At 37.2% G+C, this 20,535-nt stretch overlaps 1 long non-coding RNA gene across 1 annotated transcript in view; it reads left to right on the forward strand.

Annotated features, from left to right (window-relative positions):
• The window catches only part of LOC148407908 (uncharacterized), a 70,936-nt gene that overhangs the window by 23,738 nt on the left and 26,663 nt on the right, over positions 1-20,535 (forward strand). Inside the window, exon 2 of the long non-coding RNA XR_015863627.1 lies at positions 14,451-14,527. This is a non-coding gene — a long non-coding RNA (uncharacterized LOC148407908). The remainder of the gene's footprint in view (positions 1-14,450; positions 14,528-20,535) is intronic.

Below are 20,535 nucleotides of genomic sequence, written 5' to 3' on the forward strand. Positions count from 1 at the left end.
CTTTCAAAACCACTTTTCTTTTTAATTTTTCAAAAGTAGGATATTTTCACAAATTAACAGTGCAGGAAATAATGGCAAACGTTGTTTTTTTATTCTTCAATTACTTTTTTGGTTCGCCTATCGGAATATAGAATAAAATATCACTAATTGTTTTTCTAAGTAAGAGATGATTGTATTATACTATTTTAATGGAAAACAATGATCATTCGCATGATTTCATAAATGAAAACAAATAAGAGGCTATTTATTGCGAAGGTGATGAAATGTTGAGGATTTTTAGGTCTCAAAATGATTATTCAATCGTCAAAAATAATTATTGATTACATTGATTGATTGGCTGTCAGTTAATGAGTGTATATTTAAAATTTTTGCCTTTTATCGGCGAACCCATGTACTGATTTTCACAATCCTAACTATTTTATGCAACATGAATTTCGTATAGCAACATTTTTCTGACCTCAACGCAATCAAAACTTTGTCTTGAGTTGCATCGCATGATCTTGAGGTACGATGCTACCATTTCCCGAAAATAGCGAAACCCACGGCAGAAAAACTAAACGCTATGCATCCATCATTTTCCAAAAGCGCACCCCGGCGCCAGTTTGTCTATTTGGCGTGGGTGACCTTGCTCCAAGCCTCGTAGCTTTCCTCCACTTTGGGGCAATGTTCCTTGAAAGCTCCAAACCTCCGCCGGTGCACTTTTTCTTTTTGCGTCGCCAAACAAACCGTACTTGACATCGCTGCTGACGCTGCCCTAGTCAGCGGCAGTAACACCACAGGATGCTGTCATTTGAAATGATGTCACTGACCCGGGATTGATAAATGGCTGCATTTTTGTTGTTTTTTTTTTCTTTTCAAGCAACACTTGTTTACCCTACCAGCATGTGGTCGCAGTGATTCCGTAAACGATTGGACCGTACACTCATTGCGATTCGGGTCATTTTCAAGCGTTTAGCTAACCGTTATGTATATGTGCTTTTAAGCGTATGAGCAAGCAGTTTTGAATTTGAAACAAAATTGAATTGTCGTCCTGGCATTGAGCTCTGTTTTTGTTTTTTTTTTTCAACGTGGCCTTTTTATGACCTTTCTGACTTTTTTTTTTTTTCTTCCGGTAAACAATTCAGTCTTCAGTCCCTAAGCAAGAATTCTGCCTACGCTATTTCTGCACTCTGTTTTCTCGTCCCCATGGCTGTTTGGTGTTTGGCCACAAAAAAATGACAATGTGAGTTTCCCTGTTTTTCTACGAGTAGATATTGCGGAACAGTATGTCCTCTTAAGACCCAGCCTTTTTTTTTTCTTTGCGTCTGCTGTTGTGTCCATTTTGTCCCAGCAATTTTAACGCAAGACACAATTGGAAAAGATTTAGTAGGGTATGAGTGAAAAGATAAGAGACCAATAACTAATGTCCACTAATAGTGGACACAAATGAATAGACTGGTTCTCAGACAGTTTTTTACTCACTATAAAGCGCACCTTAAAGCCTTAAATTTTCTCAAAAGATGACAGTGCGCCTTATAATCTGGTGCGCCTTATACAGTGCATAAACCTTGATTTCATTTTTGGGGACAAAAAAATAAAGTAACTTAATCGCCATGTATATTCTTGAATTTTTACCAATGCATCTCAGTTCTAAATGTATTTTTGACCATTTTTTTTTATTTTTATTTGAAATTTTAATATGCTATATATGATCCAATTTTGAAGCAAATTATATCGGGATAAGGTGCAAAAAATGTGAGTTTTTTTTAAAAGAAAGAGCAATTTAAAAAAAATAAATCCAGAAATGGTTTTTAAATCAACAAAAAAAAAAAAAATAAGGTTTTTGGTTGGAATTTAATTTTAAAAAAAGAACTTTAATTTTTATTTAGTCATAATTATATTCTTTATAACACTTTATTCATCTTGGCATTAATCTAAATAATCTTTTAATACAATCAATGGGTTTTTTCTTTCCCCAATCTTCAGATAGTAATTTCCAAAAATCTTCTTTAGTCTTAATTTCTGATCGTCTATCAATAAAGTTTGACTGATTCATCTGATTGCTTTGTTGAAATCCCCCTTAGCACTGCTTCATCTAGATGATGCTTAACGCAACCTCAGCCACTACTGTAGCTTCTATTCTATGCACCTTATAATGCAGTCCACCTTATATGTGAAAAACATTTTAAAATAGGCCACTCATTGAAGGTGCGCTTTATAATCTGGTGTGCCTTATAATAAGGAAACTAAGGGATATCCACAGAAATTTCCAGGTTCATAGACACTCTCAGTATGGACTTGTTCGTGAACTACTTCCTGGTTTTTGGAACTGTTGCACATTCATTCATTCCCAGATACTTATTTATATCTACTTCAAGGTTGGCTAAAGGAGTCTTTTGAAAATCGCTGGTACTACATGAATTAAATAATAGTAGAGTAACCAAATGATTATTTTACTACTTAAGTGCCTAAAAGTACATACCTGGTGTTGAATTACTGCTTACTGGAAGTGAAAATATGCCTTTTGGGTGAATTAGTAAAAAGTCATTACAGACTACGGTACGATCATACCATGTACTGCGTTTGTGTTCTAGTAATATTACCTTTGACGAAAACAACCAAGGTCTTAGAGCAGGGAAAAGCCAAATAAAAATGATAGTTCACTCTTCGGGGTTTCTCTCAAAAAATCCACCAAGACTGGCGATCATTGACAGACTGGAAAAAATACCCGTCGACGGTCTGGGCAGAAAAAAACCTGTCGGGTCACTAGGCTTGTATTATGCTGTTAATCAAAGTTACATCTATGCCTTATAAGACACATTATATCTTAAAAACAACTCGCGATAGTTACCCATTTGCACATTTCGTTCCTATCAAGAAATTATCTATAATTGAATTTATGAGCATAATCTTTGGGGAAAAAAAAAATGCCCGTTCTCTTCAGACTCTTATTTGAAAAGACAGCATGTGGAATGGTGAGAGGGAATGGCATTTTACTCATCCTGAAGAAAAATTCAGACGCTGCCTGCTTCAAGGTTTTCTGATTTACCCGCCCCTGATGAATCACCGATGCCAAGCAAACATGCACTCGCTAAACATATTTTTTTGACTCTTGTTTATTTTTTTAAAAGGACAACACTGAGTTCAGCACAGAAATGAAGGTAGAGTTAAAGAACACTGCATGAATAGATTCCGTCGTCAATGCTCATCTTGCTATTTTTGAAATCGCACTACATTATAATGAAATCTTTGGAAAATTATAGAAAAATTCAGATTTACGCTCAATAGACTTTTTAGCTAAAATCTCATATGAATGCGTCATTAATAATTGAGCTTCTTTCTTCCCACACCAGCCAAGGTCTGCTGACCAATTGTTCTCGGCTTTTCCACGGGGACTGGCAGTAGAATACAGTATTTGCTTTTATGACTCTAAAGCTCCGCAACTGCCCTCTGCAAAGACGGCGAGGAAGCAATCAATATGCTGTCTGCGCAAACAAACGGCAAACAGCGATATAACGGCTGAAAGATGATATTCTGTTGCTTTATATACCTGTTGACATGTTCACATCATGCTTAATTATGCACATTTATTCCCGCTAAAACGCTAGGACTGTCATCTTTGACGCAGGGTAGTTTGTGATTCTATGTTATGATAGCACGTATAAACACACCCTCAGGCGTTTGCGTTTCAAACTCGGGTCGTTCGGGTTAAAAGAAAATCATTGCCAACGTATAATAAAACCCTCACAGCGAAATTCAATTTACGGTTGCCATTATAGTTCTCGAACCGATACCGATGTAATTTTGGACGAGCGTGAGTTTGACACGTATTATGTGCTATCCTTTCTCTGAATTGCATCTTTATTTGGGCAACTTCGAGACTAAAATTTACTCAGTCAACCGGTTACACTTCGAACGGGCCCGATGATAATTTGAGGATTTCGGATTTCCTACCGCCACGGTTATACCGTAACTATTATCGAGGTTATATTGGTGTTTTTCTCTCTCAAAACTTTGGTTTACCCGACGACTTCTTATTGAGGACTCTAAATGTTCCGTAGGTTTTACTGCGAGTGCTAAAGATTTTGCCATTGACTGATTCAAAGCATATCTCACCTCTCACTCAAAGTCCGCCAGAAACGGCTGCTGCTCACCCAAAGACAATATGAGGACAAGCAGTCTACGTCGAAAATTGTTGGATGGATGCTTTTAAGGATGAACTCACTTATCTTTCAGGCTTGAGCATCAATGTGTATCAGAGAGCTGTGATTCACCCAGATCGTATTAGAGAGCCTGAGATATCTTGTTTCTGAACTGTGTGAAGCCTTTTGATGACAGACATGAAGGTACGGGAACATGGTATAATGATCAAGCTAACTTTAACTCTTGGGCGGTATTTTGTCCATTTTGGGGCCGTTTTCTTCCACGTCATTTTCGAAACCGGTTAAAACGGCCGTTATTATGCGCACGTTTTTCTGTTTTTAGGTCTTAAGAGGCAAGGATTTTCAGGATTTTAGAGAAATGTAGGGGTACGTTAGAATTTAAATAATGGCTGTTGCGGATGCTTTTGGACGTTTTGCCTGTTTAGGCAATCGGACGAAATAGTGGGACGGGCCCCTATAGTGCTGTGCGAATGAACCCTGGAAAAAGACTTGGTTTTTGCCACCTTAAGTGTAATTGCAATAAAATAAGGATTGGGATTTTTTTTTTTTTTCCAGGCACACTGTTGCACTTGTTTTTTTTTCCGCTTTAGACTAACCTGTAACTGCAAAAAAGTAGTTAACAGTTGACGAAAGTTCGTTTTTGCGTTTTTATTTTGTTAATGTTAAACATGATATTGTTTTAATCATACTTTTGTAGATACTAATCTTATTTATAGATGGTGCGGAGAGTTGGGGGGGGTGCAAAATGTATCTCTTTACTGGGGGGGGTGTAAAACATAATTAAAAAACACTGATTTAAGCCAAGGATGGCACACTCCCACTCAGTGGTCATACCTTGTGGAACTTTGACATGTTTTCCACCATCAGGGTGAAATTTCAGCTCCCCCAGTGTCTTCTTTCAATTATTTCCATTTGATGTGAAATGCCTTTGATGTATTGACCAAAGGATTGGACGAAATACCTCTTGCGCCCCATTTTGTATGAAGGAATTAGCGAGGCATCATCTATTGCCATTGACATTGGCAGATTTGCACATATGACAGGGGGGCTTTTGGGGGTTATATTCAGTTGCGGAGGTAACATGTATTTTCACCCCGGAGGCAGGGATGCAGAAATAGAGCACAGATGAATAGACAAGAGTGGACAACCGGGGGGGAACTGTGATAAATGAGCTGACAAATGCTGTTTGTGTAAGATCATGATAGCCGTGAGAGAGCTATAATCCACACTGGCAAACTGAGCCAGTGGGCCGCATGTGTGGGGTGGGAAGCGGGAAGAAAACAGAAGCTTGTGTGTGTGTACAGAGAGATGTCAAGTAAAAAAAAAAAAAAGATGTGAAGAAGAAAAAGCTGGGCCCAGAGAAAAAGACAGCTAATCCATATCTTCAGCAGCCGGGCTAAAAGGCGTTCCTTTAGCCATGTTGAAACAGGCCTCATCTTTTGTCCAAACAAAGATGATGACCACGTTTGATGAAGCGTGTTTACAAGAGCGCGTCATCAGCCTGTTGCGGCTCTTCGTAGTCAAATGTCCCCAGCTGCTTCCGTTTACTTTAAGCGTGGCTATAATGTTGCTCTGTATTATCTGCAGCAGGGAGCCCATCATGTATTTGTGGCTGAGGATACACTTTAAACAAATGTGCCGCAGCCCACCCACCTGCCATATCTATTGCCGTTTTCCTGGCCCGATTGCCAGTTCGTCATATCATGCTTATTTTAGATCATTACAGTGAAAAACATTTCAATTACAAATATGTCCAAACGCACCTGCAAATACATTTTACTGTAATGCTAAAAATGTATCACCGTTTTCCCATAATGCCACATGATACTGACTTTTAAGTTAATATTCTATTCAATTAAGAATACCCTGGTTATTGAACACGGAAGGGTATTCCATGTGACTCGTTTATTAATTGTGGTTTCATGACATAAACGCACACAATCATAAACTTGCTGGAACGTGGATGGTGCGCAGCTTCATGTATTACGGCAAAAAGACCTCAAGCTGCGTTGCAAGGAAAAGGAAAAACAAAACATTCAACTTTACACTGATGTTCGCTGCCCGAATTTACAAAGATGAGATTTATTCTGTTTTGTCAATTCAATTCAACTAGTCAGTCAAAAATATTCACCGTATTTTCCACACTATAAGGCGCACTGGATTATAAGGCGCACCCTCAATTAATGACATATTTTAAAACGTTTTCCATATATAAGGCGCACCGCATTATAAGGTGCAACAGTAGCAGCAGTCAAACTTTATTAGTAAATTACAAACCAGCTTTCTGACAACTCCATTCACTCACAAAATAAACAACTGTCATATGTTTTATTTTATTCGTATTTCCGTGACAGTTTAGCTTTTAACAGCAAGGTATAACATGTAGTGCAATATTTATATCAGGGAACTTTTCCTCCAGTGCAATCACAACAAAGTAATACTCAAAGTAATAACAATAATAACTCTAATAACTCTAAACTCTCAATAGCATAATAACTCAATGTCAATATGAGCAACCTTGTTCAACTGTAAACACACAAAATAAAGCTTACTTTATCGGTTCATTCCCCATCTACAAATCCCAATCCCAACATTGATCCATATATAAGGCGCACCGGATGATAAGGCGCACCATCAACTTTAAAAAAAAATTAAGGCGAAAAATACGGTACTGTACAATGCCCATCAGTAGATGAATTTGTTTTAACCCAATTATAAGAAAACCGCCAAGTGGGTTTTCAGAGAAACAGTCCTTTGAGAATTATAACCGCTTAACCGGAATGAGAGCCAATAAAGCTACCTCTAAAGTGACCTTTAACCTCAACCTCTTTTTGTTATTACTCACCGAGGACCTGTCGCTTCGGAGACGCGTTATCTGGAATTATTTCTCAATCTCAATAGCCCTGTTTAAATTCATTCATGGTTTCTTTCTGACACGCTTTGCTATGTTGCCCCCACAACAACCCTAATTAACTGCAGCTTGTGGTTTAAATTGAGCTCCTTTGGTTTGCAATTAATATACAGTACTCTTAAACGTCTCCTCCGTGCCCCTCTTATGCATCAGGTGTGGAGATTCAATTATTTTCCTTCAAATGCGCTATTTACAAATATTCAAGCTGTTCGTTAGATCTCGAAAGATATTAAAAAGCTCAGCGAGCGCTCGCGTTTGAGCAATAAGTAAAGGTGACTGGATCTCGATAAGCTTCTCCAGCAATTACTTTTGAAGCAAATCTTTGTGCGAATGGCTAATTTAGGCCAAACAGGAAGTCTTTCAAGACCACCGCGCATGTAAAACCCTCAAATGATACGATTGATATTTCGGTCATCGAACGCAAGGGCAAAAAAATGCGACCAAGCAAACAAATGTATGTTTCATGTATATGGAATGGGAAAAAAATCACACACCATGGAATTAGTATTTACTATTTCTTTCCGTCAGTCGTCTCGAGCCTTATCTACTTTGTCAGCCGAAGAGGTTTTAGCAGTTCAACGATCTGCTGCCTCTTTTAACTTTAAATTGCAACTTCTTGATAATCCTAAATCCTCTGATCAAAGGTTTGGTTTTATAATTCTGATAGATCTTCTCCACTTCCGGACAGGCAAAGCGCTTGGCGCTGTAAGATCAGTAGGCGGGTAGTATAACGCAAAGCCACGAGTACGGAGAAATGTTTGAAAGCGGAGTGATTTACTTTAGTGGTGTCAGGATCGCGGTTAGTAGTAGGGGGGTAGGTAGTTTTTTAATCATCCGTATTTGGTAAATAGTAACACGCATAGGTAAAAAAAAATAGCTTATATGTGTTACCGTATTTTTCACCTTTGGTCACTTGGGTACCAATCGGCTTCTTGAACGTGTAGCCGTTGAATCGCTCATTTATTTTTAACGAAAGGTGTGCAGGTTGGTACGACACCGAGGGCAGTCTCAAAATGGCGACATGATGGTGCAATCCATTGAAACGACCGCAGCGGTCCCCTAACAAATGTCCAGATACTTCCACGCTTGAATTCCCTTCGCATTCGGTTAGCATTATTCGATGCTGTTTTCTCGACAGTTGTCGCGGGATAAATGGCGACAATGCAAATCTCCGTGCGCAGGCTTGCACCATCTGTTGTGTTTTTTGGATGCTTTGTTTTTCTGTGCTAATGTACAAAAAAGACGACCGACTGTCTCCGCGAGTTTGAAGTTAAACAAAACTGGCAATGGGAGCCGCTTTCCTCGATCGTCATGAAAGGTTCATCTCATACAATAGCAGATTAAAAAAAAAAAGGGGCTGATTTTGAAGCAATTTAGCTATAGCCTGCCAATTTCAGTATATTACTGTCACACAGTCAACACAAACACACAAATTTAAGTGATTTGTCACCTTCCCATTTTGTAAACATTGCATCTGCCATATGCAGTATTTGTCATTAAAAATCATTTCATTTTCTCAAAAAATGACAGAACGCTTTTTAATGAGGTTTGCTTATGTAAGGATGTCGCTTTAAAGTTGTATAAAGTTTGAATTGTTGTTTATGCTGATTAGTTTCTCCTAATGTGCAGTCATGCAACATTTACCTGGTGCGCCGTATAACTCGTCTCAACACTTTATAACCCAGGTGCACCTTATAGCATAGTTTTATGGAAACTTTTTATTTGAACTGCATTTTATTACCCAGGGTGCCGTATTGTTGGAAAAATATGGTAATTTAAGCAATTATCCAATTCTCAATGTAAATATACACTATTTTTCAGACTACAAGGTGCACCGGATAATCTCAAGGAATATCTCAATATAGTCTCAATGTACAGGTCTATTTTTGGAAATTTCCGCATTTACAGTCCTGCGTATTGGCAAATAAGGCACACATAGTTATACGGCACCCTCGTTATAAAGGATATACTAGGATTATAAAGCAAATAGGGTTTTAAACCGCACTGGATTATAAAGAGCTTTACTGCACATTAAGGGAAACTAACAGTTAGCTGTAAAACTGTATTCAACTTCAATTATGATTCAGACATTATAAATTGTATTTTTGCTCATATGCAATCACTTGTAAACATTTTTTTCTGAACATAAGATCAAAGTAACGTATTTTCCGCGCTATAAGGCGCACCTAAAGCCTTATTTTTTTTCAAAGCTGATGGTGCGCCTTATAATCAGGTGCGCCTTATATATGGATCAATATTGAGATTGGGATTCGTAGATGGGGAACAAACTGATAAAGTAAACTTTACCTGTTTCTTTTGTGCGTTTACAGTTGAACAAGGTTGCTCATATTGACATTGAGTTATTATGCTAATGAGATTTGAGTTATTATTTGAGTTATTATTGTTATTACTTTGAGTATTACTATATTGTGGTTGAAAAAGTTTTAAAATGTCATTAATTGAGGGTGCGCCTTATAATCTGGTGCGCCTTACATATGGAAAATGTTTTAAAATATATCATTAATTGAGGGTGCGCCTTATAATTCAGTGCGCCTTATAGTGCGGAAAACACAGTAATACACGGAAATGCCGACGTCCAAGGCGGACTGTCGAGTTTTGAGATTAACTGCCATAATGTCCAAAAATATGGTCGGTTATACTCAGTGGAGACCATGCATGTTTTTAACAAAGCTTATTAATTTTGTCTTTTATTGTTTACGCTGCTGCACGTCACATCTCACGACCTGAATCGCGGCATCACGTCTCATGATCACAAATAATTTTACAATCGGGTAAACTATAACTCCATTCATAGTTACAAACAAGTTGTAAAAACACCTTTGCTTAACGATGACAAATGTATAATAGATTCCAAGTCAGCAATAAAATGTAAAGTTGGAGGCGTGACCCACTTACATTTTACGACTAGTAGATTTTGGGAAAAATCCAAAGGTTATTGCTACAGCATGAAATTGTCAACGATTCATCATGCGGTGAAATAAAATGTCACCTATTCTCAGATGGCATATGGTAATAAAAGTTGCTGAATTACTAAATTATTTAAAAACAAAAAAGCTATGTACCTTTTTATTTACACTCTAAGGAGTTCTACCCCCGAAAGAGATTTGTTGCAGACAGTCAGCTGGATTTGCAAGTCATTACGAACACGGATTCTTTTGAGAATGTCATCTGTACATTGAATGTTATGAAAAGAAAAAAAAATGTCATGCACATACACACGATAAGCCAACAAGCTGTGTGCGCCAACAGTCCTCTTTACAAAATGGCATGTGTGATGCCTTACAGAGTTAATCCCGCTTAACGGCGCAGTTGGTGGCAAGCTAAAATAGAACAATAAAGTATAACCCGAAATGTTTTTTTTTTAAAATGACAGCGTAGTTGAATAAGTGTGTTTGCAAACGATTAAGGAATAATTATTCGTAGGAAAAATAGAGCTGTAGCATAAAATGGCTCAACAGTTGTTGGTTTGAGCATAGATATTATATAAATTAGTAGTTCTCAATATGTGAAATATGTTTTCAGCCAAGTACCTACTAACAAGTGCAAAAAAAACAAAAAAAAAACAAAACAAAAACATGCCACCATTGTCTGATTTATTAAACTATAAATACATTAAATTAAACTATTGGAACCTTTTAAACCTGATTTGTATCGCTCCACAAAACAACATAACGTGTCCGCTTTTGGATCATAGAAGAGATCTGTTATCATAAAGAAATAATTATTCATAAATATTGGTCCACAAAAAAAATCAATAAAGTTTCAGTATTGTTCTCATATAGAAATAAATATTTCTTCACAGAAAAATATTCAACAGGAAGTGTCCGCTCTTGGGATTAATGTAGAGATCTGTTTACAAAATTAAATCTCTAATCACTAACAAATAATGGTCCACCAAAAAAAAAAAAATCAACAAAGTTTCAGTACTGTTCTCATATATAAATAAAAATAAATACATATTTTTTAACAGAAAAATATTCAACATGAAATGTCCTCTTTTGGGATTATTGTAGAGATCTTTTTACAAAATAAAATCTCTAATCATTAATAAATATTTGTCCACAAAAAAAAAATCAATTTAAAGTGACAGACCTGTTCTCAAAAAGAATTTTAAGTAAATATTTGCCATATAAAAATATTAAACATAAGACGCCGTCTTTTGAGATTACAGTAGAGTTCTGTTCAGAAAAATAAATCATTCACTTATTATTAATCAATATTCATCTGCAAAAAATAATCCACTTAAAGTGTGAGAACTGTCCTCAAAAATGTGTTCTCAAAAAGAATTATTATAAGTAAATGTTTGCCCATATAAAAATATTAAACATAAGATGTCTTCTTTGGGGATTACAGTAGAGATCTGTTTACAAAATTAAACCTCTAATCATTAATAAATATTTGTCCACAAAAAAAATTATCAATTTAAAGTGTCAGACCTGTTCTCAAAAAGTATTATATGTAAATATTTGCCATATAAAAATACTAAACATAAGATGTCCTCTTTTGGGATTACTGTAGAAATCTCTTCACAAAAATAAATCATTTACTTAATCAATATTCATCTGCAAAAAATAATCCACTTAAAGTGTGAGAACTCTCCTCAAAAAGAAATAATTATGAATAAATATGTGTCCACAGAATTTTTTTTTTCAACTTCAAATGTCCTCTTTGGGGATCATAGAGTTTAAAATAATGGCACCCATTTGAGTTCCTTCAAATACCCCCAGGGGTATTTTGAAAACCACCGAAGAAGAAAAGCGTCCTATTTTTTTCTTTATGCGATCCCGAAATAAAGGATGAGATGCATAGGTATGGCGCTTTTGTACATTAATTTCTCCTCTGACTCCGGGGAACGCCGACTGTATATTGAATGAGAGCGGTTCAATATAACGCAAACCAAAAAATGGTAAACAGTATCCATCTTCTTTAGGCAATGGCGAGATGCATTCATAAAGGGCAAATCACCATAATCCAATCAAATGGAAAGGCCCTGTCTGAAATAATTCCATTGCTTGCAGCGGCAGACCAGATGAATTTCTATAAAAGAAAACAAACTACTCGTGCCGTAGTGTGAACACAAAGGCCAAATTAAAGTAGGGCTTCTACGTGTCTCGTTTTGATTCGTAAGAAACCGCAGTTTTTTGAGAGATATGTGACAAATAAAGCTGCTTAGATAATGCTAAAAAATAATGTATGAATCGCTTATATAATGTATGTGGGTGGGTGGGTGTTTTAAAAGAGAAAAGTACCAAAGTACCGCATTTTCCGCACTATAAGGCGCACCGGATTATAAGGCGCGCCCTCAATTAATGACATATTTGAAAACATTTTCCATATATAAGGCGCAACCTCAACTAATGAAATATTTTCAAACTTTTTCAATCACAATATACTCAAAGTAATAACAATAATAACTCAAATAATAATTCTAAACTCTCAATAGCATAATAATTCAACGTCAATATGACCAACCTTGTTCAACTGTAAACACACAAAAGAAACAGGTAAAGCTTACTTTATCATTTAATTCCCTATCTACGAATCTCAAAATTGACCCATGTATAAGGCGCACCTGATTATAAGGCGCACCATCAGCTTTTTAAAAAAAAACAAGGCTTTTAGGTGTGCCTTATAGTGCGGAAAATACGGTAGGCAAATCAGAACACAGCAAACATTTTTGGGGACGTTATGGGAAAAAAAAAATGGCCACAAATACACTTTAAACCAGCACTGACAAATGAAACATCATCCAAATTAGACCGGAGTCTGTAATTACCTCATTTTATCTCATCATGCGGCTTCCCAGAACCGTTGCTACAATCAGCTATTTTCGCATCTCTCTGTTTACCACAATTTTCCAAATGTAAGTTGCATTATTTCCCCAGGATTTCCATCGTCACATTTGGCTTGCAGAAGACCTGCTAATAGAATTCTATAACTTAAGCGCTTAGTTCCAATTTTGTCCCAACTGTTAACAGTAATTTGCATATCATTTCAGGTGACCCATTAATTGAGATATTACCATATTCGCAATCAAAAGTATACCTCAACGCACAGAAAAGTTCCTCTTCATCCGCCGTCGTCTCGAGACTGGTCTTGAGACCACTTTGTTTTTGCAGTCTTGGTCTCGACCTTTAAAAGTCGTTATCGCCTCGGTCTTCATACTCCCTAATCTCGATAACGCCTTGGTTGGTTGATTTCGTTTTTTTTGGGAAGGTTATATCTCACGACAGCATTGGAATGTCTGTGGAGTAACATTTTTAGGTTCGAACTTATTTGGAAGTACTTTATTCACAAGTACGTTGGAATGTATTTAAAATATGTTTGAAAGTATTTACAACTACGTTCTTACATACTTTCATATGCGTTTGACCACGTAAACTGATGTACGTACTCGCAAATGTTTTTTTACCATTCAGTGGTCCCTCGTAAAAGTTTTAGCCGCGAACTAGTTTGAATGTATTCACAAGTACGCAGGAATGTACTTAAAACATGTTTGAAAGTATTTACAAGTACATTCTAACATACTTTCAAATAAGTTTGATCATATTTTTGAGCGTTTATTGCTGGGGTTATGTTCTCAAAAATACTAAACTCTGCGAACTCTGTGAAATTGATATTGAGCTGTTGGGTTTTGTTTTTTTTTTTACTTACCTTTTTTTGAAAGTATTTACAAGTACATTCTAACATACTTTCAAATAAGTTTGGTCATATTTTTGACCGTTTATTGCTGGGGTTATGTTCTCAAAAATACTAAACTCTGCGAACCCTGTGAAATAGATTTTGAGCCGTTGTTTTTTTTTTTTTGTTTTTTTTTTTACTTACCTTTTTTTTGTAAGTTTGTTTTCTACTGTTGAAAGAATAAAGAAACAAAATCAATATTTTTCCTTCCTATAAGGAGGAATCAGGAAAAATAGCAAGGTAAAAGTTCTAAAAACAACTTAGTTTTAATTACCATTAGGTAAAATGAAAAAAAAAATTAACGCATGGTTATAGTCTATAATTTAAATAGTTAGCTTTTTAAAATAAATAAAAATGCTGTTTTAATGAATTGTCCGAAAGGGGGAGAAAAAAAGATTAACCTCAATAACCGAACCACGATGTAACGATGGAACACTATAGCTGCAAATACGTTTGAAAATACTCGTAAGCTAAATGCTAATAACATAGCATAGTGTCCCACATGCTAAGGTATATTTTTAGCATTTAGCCTAAGTATTTTCAGACTTATTTGCAAATGTGTAAATTTCAATTACACCCAATTGTACTTGTAAATATGTTGGGACCCACTCGCAAGTACATTTGAACGATTAAAAACATGTTTACGCTTCCGTAACATCTGACGGTCCAACGATTTCGCCGTTGTTTCATTTCAGGTCCACGAGTGAATCTCTCTCCGGGAAGTGGCCTGGCGCACAAAAGCGCTACGACGCAGCCTCAAGTATTTCCACAAGTGAGTTGAATCAGCCAAAATTTGGACTTCTGACACCGATGCGGCATACGTGTACAAATGGAGCCGTTCTTCTCGGCCACGTCGGTTAGGCTCGGGGTAATGTTTTCTGTACGGCGCACGATGTCACACGCTCGAGTGCCATCTATTCAAACATAACCCACGGGGCATTCTTGGGCGGCCGTACGCGCGCGACCATACTGTGTGTGGCATTTGGTGCCTTTGCTTATCTGGCCGCCGAGAGAACTATGAGAGCCGGCTGTGTAATTGAAATGTCATGCGTACAGGAGTTTGACTGAACGGGGAGCCTTTAGCCATGCCCCAATGAGCCCATGACAGATGAGCAACAGCCTCCCCAATGAGAAGTGGCATTCCCCAAACCGATTCCCCCTCCTCTGTCTTCCTCCGCCCTCGTCCGTCATCTCATCTCGGACCGCTTTCCCCCGTTCCCCGCCGCCTATCCGCAGCCTTAACGTGATTAACGACGGCGCTCGGTAGTTGCGCCGATATTAAAATAAATGGACGACTGTGTCAGGATCCCCAAGAACGCCGGAGGTAAACTATTGTGTTATTGATGCGGGGCTGTGAACTTGCCATTCAACGCTACTAACGCAGGTGGGGACGAAACGCCCCGAGTTTGATTGCCGACAAGTAAGGGGACAATGGTGTATTAGTCATTTTCACGTAATCAACGGCGATTCATAAGACTGTACTGTGTCGTTTGGAATTTAGGGTCCCCTCCCTCTCACCGGTTTCTCATTACGGGGCGCTACATAAACAATGAACCCATGATGGGGAGGCGGTATAATCACATCGGCTACATAATAATCCATCTGCGAAAACCGTTTACCATTAGGGTGTCAGCTGCGAGGTATGATTTTAAAATTTGCAAAATGTTTTCCTCTTTACTAGAGCGGCGGTTCTCAACCTGTTTTTCAGGGCGAAATATGTTTTCAGCTAAGTACCCTTGAACCAGCTCAAAATATTTTTGGGTTAAAAAAAAAGTCTTAAAACATGTCGTCTGTGTCTGATTTATGAAACTATAGTAACTCGTGTATCATAGAAGACATTTGTTATGAAAAGAAACAAACATAAATATTTGTCCAAAACAATAATCAACATAAAGAGTTGGCCCTGCTTCTTGAAAAGAAATATTTTTCCACAGAAAAATATTAGACTTAAAGCTTCCTTATTTGGGATTACAGTAGAGATCTGTTCTCAAAAACAAGCCATTAACTTAATTATTAATGGATATTTAACCACAAAAAATATTCAACATAAAGTGTCAGACCTGTTTAAAAAAAAAAAAAACAATGTCAATAAATATTTGTCCACAGAAAATGGACAAGTGTCCTCTTTTGGGAGTGGCCAAGCGATCTGTCAGTTAGCTGAAGGAGTACCGCCCACAAGGCGCAGCCACCAATGATGACTCGGTTTTAATTTAACCAATGGGAGTGGGTTACAACTCCTGGCCTCATTGGTTATTGCGCAAGGGCATGCCCCTTGAGCTTAGTGGCAGATTGTATGGCCAATCAGGTGAGAACAGCACTTTTTTTGCGCGGGGGGGGGGGGGGGGGGGCAGACAGAGATTGCGAAAACAAAAAAAGCTTCAGGATCCTCTTGCCTTTTGTAATGAATCTGAATTTAAAGTGTAAACTCTGCTTTTTAATCACGTTTTATAAGATCCTTGTTAATTTTTTTATAAACTTAAAAAGTGGGGTCACTACTTGGCGGTTTTCACTTATCGCTCGGGCTTTCCATGAACCGTGGAAAACGAGGGATCACTGTTTTTACACTATAATAAATCAAAAGTTTACTTTCCTGACTGATAACAGCTTGCCTGAAATAATGACCAACTGCTGATAATGATGATGAACGAACATGTGACTTTAAATGCCTTGCCCACCATGTAATTTTTTTTTTTTTTAACCCACGGGTCTAATTATACGTGGACAGAAGCGCAGTCAAATGACGGGCATGCAGTGATTTACTGATGGTAGGCGGAGCATTGGTGCTTTAAATAACCACAACGGACACATGGGCCGTCCGCTGGTGAATACTGAATGAAGGACCTGCAAACGTGAACGACCTATCAGTCACACCTTGTTATAAAGCCCCGTCTCAATGAAAAGGTAATTTTCGGAAACGTTCATTCTAAAGGCACACCGGTTATAGTGCATTACAGAACATGAAGCGAGACTAACTAATAAATACCGTATTTTCTGCACTATAAGGCGCACCTAAAAGCCTTAATTTTTTTTTAAAAGATGATGGTGTGCCTTATAATCAGGTGCGCCTTATATATTTTCTGCACTATAAGGCGCACCTAAAAGCCTTAATTTTTTTTTTTTTTAATTTGATGGTGCGCCTTATATATGGATCAATATTGAGATTGGGATTCGTAGATGGGGAATGAACTGATAAAGTAAGCTTTTCTTTTGTTTGTTTACAGTTGAACAAGGTTGCTCATATTGACATTGAGTTATTATGCTATTTAGAGTTTAGAGATGATTTGAGTTATTATTATTACTTTGAGTATGACTATATTGTGATTGAAAAAGTTTGAAAATATGTCATTAATTGAGGGTGCGCCTTATAATCAGGTGCGCCTTATATATGGATCAATATTGAGATTGGGATTCGTAGATGGGGAATGAACTGATAAAGTAAGCTTTTCTTTTGTTTGTTTACAGTTGAACAAGGTTGCTCATATTGACATTGAGTTATTATGCTATTTAGAGTTTAGAGATGATTTGAGTTATTATTATTACTTTGAGTATGACTATATTGTGATTTAAAAAGTTTGAAAATATGTCATTAATTGAGGGTGCGCCTTATAATCCGGTGCGCCTTATATATGGAAAACGTTTTAAAATGTCATTAATTGAGGATGCGCCTTATAGTGCGGAAAATACGGTAAGTGAAACTTTATTCTTTAATTTGACATCCAGCCCTCTATGAGACACACCTGATTATATGGCACGGAGAAAATAAAAAGAATTTTACGTGCACCTTCTAGTTTGAAAAACACGGTGACATTTGTACTGCAAACAGGTGGAAGCTCAACTCTGTTCCAGTGGTGTTGTCACATGACATCTCTAGAAATGATACTGTATTCATCTGCATTCATCGTATATCCTTCAACGGTGGCCTCCTCTATAATAGAAGCCGTGTCGCAATTAAATGTTGGTTGTGTAGGCCACTTAGACAGATAATGGCTCTTTTGTTCCCCCTCGGCGGAAAAAATCTCCGGTGATGCCTCCGGGTAGTTGAAATTAGCTCTACTGCCTCCGAGCCGAGGCAGAATCCTCAATCATGTGTCAGACAAGCACCAACTTGGTGTTTGAGTTCCATTTTTCAACTTGAAAAATGTATAAAAGGTCAAACGTATTCAAAGGATTTACTATGAATTCCATCACATCGCCGTTTGGAATGTGAGGGATAGAACAGCTGTCTCGACTGATTGCGCACAAAAGAGCCATTTGTTTGCGGTTGGCCAATGCCATGCCGCACCCGGTGGCACACTTCTGCTGTGATTTCTCCAGCTGTTATCAGCAGGAGGGGCTTTTTTAAGTAAAGGTGAGGCCGAGAGCTGCAAGCAAAAGAGGGAGTGTTTCCTGTGTGTTCAAGGTCAGCCTTTAGTCTAAAAAAACTAAAAAAGCAAGCTTTTGTTTTGAAAAAAAACTTCACAGCTTCAGACTGAACCAAGTACGTAAAGTGACAGTAAAACGTCATTGTATCCTTTGAGCTCGCCGAATCGATTTTCGTATTGAACATCCTTAAATTTTGCACGACCTACATGTTGAAAAAGGAAAACTGAAGAGATGCACGCCCCTAATATATATATATATATATATATATATATATATATATATATGTATATGCGTGTGTGTGTGTGTATCTATGTATGTGTATCTCTCTCTCTCTCATGTTGAAAAAGGAAAACTGAAGAGATGCACGCCCCTAATATATATATATATATATATATATATATATATATATATATATATATATATATATATATACACACACACACACACCGTATTTTCCACACTATAAGGCGCACCGGATTATAAGGCACACCCTCAATTAATGACATATTTGAAAACTTTTTCCATATGTAAGGCGCACCAGATTATAAGGCGCACCCTCAATTAATGACATATTTTAAAACTTTTTCAATCACAATATAGCAATATTCAAAGTAATAACAATAATAACTCAAATAATAACAGTAAACTCAATAGCACAATAATTCAATGTCAATATGATTAACCTTGTTAAACTGTAAACACAGAAAAGAAACATTATTTTTTTTATCTGTTCCCTATCTACGAATCCAAATCTCAATATTGACCCATGTATAAGGGGCACCTGATTATAAGGCGCACCATCAGCTTTTAAAAAAAATTAAGGCTTTTAGGTGCGCTTTATAGTGCGGAAAATACAGTGTATATATATATATATATATATATATATATATATTGGTGTGTGTGAGACCATACTGTAGCTTTGTTCATGCAGTCGCTCAATAAAAATGATCAATCCTGTCCTTTAAAGTCGACAGCCGCTAATATGTGCTTATAGTTTAGCGTTTTTTTTGTTTTGTTTTTTGCTAACATGAACTTCAACCCTGTAGATAGTGTTTTAATCACACCACAACTATGCTGAGTGTTTAGAAAGGGCGAGTTGAATAACATGGTTTCACGCCACTGGAATTATCCTTGGTCCGCGTGGGATGATGTTTGAAAAGCTTGTAAAAACTCAAGTACAGACAAGAGCAGATATTGAGAAGAGCGGTAAACAAGGATGCATCATTGAGCTCGTTGATTGCCATCTTGATTGCTGCCCCTCCTTATCCATGAAGACATCTGGTCCACTAATCCTAAAATTAAACAGCAAGAAGACCTAAATCAGCTTCTCCCAAACCAACAATTTGACTGACAATATAAGAGATAACAAATTTTCTGCCCTGTCCTACACAGCAGTGTGACGGGAGGAGACATTCGCTGTCAAGTGCGTGCAAAAGCAACAGGTTGGAGGAAAGCTGTCTAAGCATTTATTTACAATCCTATTAGTCCCTGGGCCAAAATAATAATCACGATTATTTTGGTCAATATTGAAATCGGGATTATCAGTCAGGATTTTTCAGCATGTTTCGTCAAGCATCTCTATTTATTTCCCTTTTTATAAACGAGCAGCATATAAACAAGGCTTCAAGGCTCGATATTTACAAATAATAATATAAAACTAAAATGAAATAAAGTAATGGCAAAAACTTGGCACACAGGGCAACACAGCTAACTTACTGAGTGCAAACTAACGAGAAAAAAAAGAAGCCTCCTCATAACCAAGGACATTATTTACATTTGAGCACATTTAAAATAATTCGCAGTGAAAATGTAACTTCTCGTCAATCGGATTTTTCAAAATGGGTCAAAATTGACCGCTAAGACTGTACATATTAGGAATCAGGTGAGACACTCAATGCCATTTCACACTGGTTAATATTAGGGTGAGTTAAGCAGACGCTTTACAGACATTGCATTTTTTTTTTTACCATAATGCTTTGAGAGAACAACCGATATTTTCTATTTTAAAATTAGTTTGTCAATTTTTCCTTGTTCTGCATTTTTCACAATCTAAAATTTGAACCCACGGTAACAGCATACCGATATTCAGAATCTACAGTGCTGTCAGATGTGTGTGTGTGTTTTTTTTTGATCTATCTTCCAAGTGACAATGAACAAGGCTGCACAGATGTCAAATCGTCATGCTAAAACTTTATGACTGAAATCAAGTTTTAGCTGGTGAGCAGGTGCAGCAAATAAATTCAATGGAATCATTTTCACTCCTTCTCCCTGATCAAGTCCCAAACGGGCTAGTCGGCCAGTAGCGCTTCAACGGCAATCTCGGGATTCATTTACAATTGACGAGCTAGTCGCAAAGGTACAGTTGACCAATCCCGTCTGTCGCACTCAGTCACCTTGGATGGGCTCCAACCGAGCAGG

Source organism: Hippichthys cyanospilos, chromosome 19, assembly GCF_059441005.1.
Source record: "Hippichthys cyanospilos isolate Australia breed blue-spotted pipefish chromosome 19, RoL_Hcya_1.0, whole genome shotgun sequence".
Taxonomy (NCBI): Eukaryota; Metazoa; Chordata; class Actinopteri; order Syngnathiformes; family Syngnathidae; genus Hippichthys; species Hippichthys cyanospilos.